This window comes from Phocoena phocoena, chromosome 5, assembly GCF_963924675.1.
Source record: "Phocoena phocoena chromosome 5, mPhoPho1.1, whole genome shotgun sequence".
Lineage (NCBI taxonomy): Eukaryota > Metazoa > Chordata > Mammalia > Artiodactyla > Phocoenidae > Phocoena > Phocoena phocoena.
Window position 1 is genome coordinate 81,218,260 of NC_089223.1, and position 2,878 is coordinate 81,221,137.

Here is a 2,878-nt window from a genome sequence, read left to right on the forward strand (position 1 = left end):
TGTATAACCCTTTTAATATATTCCTAGATATGGTTTGCTAGTATTTTGCAGAGAGATTTTGTATCAATTCATTCATTGTTCTTTAGTTTTATTTTTTGTGTGGTATCTTTTTCTAGTATTGTTATTAGGGTAATACTGACCTCATTGAATGAATAAGAAATGTTCCCTTTTCTTTATCTTTTTTAAGAGTTTGTGAAAATAATGGTATTATTTTTTTAATGTTTGGTAGAGTTCACCTTGGTGGGGGGTGGTGGAGTGGGGGAGTGCATCAGTGTTTCCTTCTCTGAAGGGTATGTAGTGGTGATGGTTATTCGTTACCACAGTGACAAAAGCTACTGGTTTCCTCTGTAAAGCTGGCCTCTGGGGTCTGTGCAGACAAACATTACATAAAATATTACAGAATTTAAAAAGTTGTGGGGAGTCTGCCACTCTCATAGGGACTGTTTAGGTCCTCGACAGCAAAGCCTTCTAGAGTCCTCTGAATAGCAGGTCACTGCAGACATTGAGGGTACCCACTATGTGCCTGATACTGATAACCCCCACATTTCTTCTGTGTACTCAGCTGTCTCTAGACATCTCTGCTAAACTGATCTCCTCTGTGATACTTTGTGTGGTTATTCTTTTTTTTTTTTTTTTTTGCCTCTCTGTGTTGCTGTAGGTTCTTAATTAGACTCTTGAACCTTTCCTGGGTGATTTTCTTTCATGGATAGCTGTCTGATTAGTTTTCATCAGGGGACTAAGTCTAGTATCTCCCACTTTACCATCTTGCAACAATCCTCCTCTGAAGATATCTTAAATGGCTCCTTTTGAAGTCATTGTTTGATCTGACACCTTGGACTTTTCACAAGCCAGATTCTGTTTCCTGCTTTTTTCCCCCATGTGTATGGATTATGCTTTCCTCTTTCTTTGTGTGCCTTATAACTATTTTTCTTAAAACTACATGTTTTAGACAATATAATATAGCAACCTTGTATAAGATTTTCCCTGGTCTTGTTATTGTTGCTATATATTGTTGAATGAGTTGGCTGAACTATTTCAGTGATGTCTACTTCTTCATAGCATTAAAGCTCTGACATTATTTCTCAGAAGGCATATCCTTGGCATGTGCACAATCACACTGGGATGACAGTGATTTTTGTTCAGCTATCTTTGATCCATTGCACTTTTTCTTTTCTCTCTGTTAAGTTGTTTGTCTGTGTTGGTATCACACCCAACTGAAATGCTCCATTAATTTCTGGTTGATTGCGCTATTGTTTTTGACAATTCCATGAGGTACAAAATATTCTATCATTTGATTCAGGTAAATTCAGGTCTCTCTGTAAGGGTAGTTTTCTGAGGTCAGACTTTAAGGTTTGTTTTCACTCCATGATGACTCCTCTTAGCTGTTTATTTTCCTGGTCCTCTCTGGTACATTAGCTGGCTTATGGTTTGGTTTGTTTTTCTCATGGTGCTACCAGCCTCATCTTAATTGCTTATCACCCAAATATCTACTGAGTTGAAGAACACCACAGTCTTGTGGATTCCCACATTTAATTCCAAATAAAGTCAGTTCTTTTGGGGAGGGTTTGGAGTACTCTGTAGTTATGACCCACCTCTGCTACTGGTCAAAATACAAGAAACTTCTTTGGAACAGCAGACAGAGACAATTAGTGCAGGTTTTTGCAACCAGATTGATAGAAGTTGATGACAACTGTTTGCATTTGATCAGTAAATAATGGCCCATTGCTCATGAAACATAAATTTTATTGGGGGATGGAAACAGGAGGCAAAACATGTACAAAAGGTGAGGAAATGAGCTCGCAGCAGCAGAAGAAGCAGGTACAAAAATCCTGAACAGGAAAATTGATGAAAGAATTTAGATTGTTCTAAGAACAGCAAAACATTCATTGTCATTTGATAAGAGTGAGCTCTTATTTCTCCTCATTTCCAAGATGACCAAGAAAAGAAGGAACAATGGTTGTGCCAAAAAGGGCCGAGGCCAGGTGCAGCCTATTTGCTGCACCAACTGTGCCTGATACATGCAAAGATAAGGTCATTAAGGAGTTGGTCATTTGGAACATCGTAGAGGCTGCAGCCATCAGGGACATTTCCAAAGTGAGTGTTTTGGACACCTATGTGCTTCCCAAGCTGTATGTGAAACTACATTACTGCATAAGTTGTGCTATTTACAGCAAGTTGTTCAGGAATTGTTCTCCTGAAGCTGAAAGGACTGAATACCGCCACCCCAATTTACACCTGTGAGTGCTGACCCAAGACCTCCACCAAAGCCCATGTAAGGGCTAAGTCATTAAAGAAAGACTGAAGAAGTACTGTTCTCTGAAAAGACAATAAAATGGAAATTACAATTTTAAAAAAATGGAAAGAATGAGTGAGGAGAGGTTGTTTAGACTTTAGACAGATAAAAGTGATACTAAGAGTCTGGGTGTCATGTTAAATGTCATGAAGAAGCCATTTGCAGGTTATAAGCAGGGGAATGATGTTGTCTGGTTTATAAAGATGATGGCATAGGCATATTAGATTGTTAAATATCTCTTAATTTTGAGAGAGATATAGCATTGATAAAGTGCAAGACAATTAACAAAACAACACTTGCATTGCTAAATGTAAATTGGTGCAGCTACTATGGAAAAGAGTATGGAGGTTCCTCAAAAAAATTAAAAATAGAACTACCATATGAAAATAAAAGCAGTAGTTCAAAAAGATATATACACCCTTATGTTCATTGCAGCATGATTTAAAATTACCAGGGTGTGGAAGCAACCTGTGTCCATTGATAGATGAATGGACAAAGATTTGGCATATATATACAATGGGATATTACTCAGCCATAAAAAAGAATGTAATATAGTCATTTGTGACAACATGGATGGACCTAGAG

At 37.7% G+C, this 2,878-nt stretch overlaps 1 pseudogene; it reads left to right on the plus strand.

Annotated features, from left to right (window-relative positions):
* The first annotated feature begins 1,931 nt into the window (after nucleotides 1-1,931).
* LOC136123615 (small ribosomal subunit protein eS26 pseudogene) lies at nucleotides 1,932-2,276 on the plus strand (annotated as a pseudogene).
* Nucleotides 2,277-2,878: the final 602 nt, after the last annotated feature.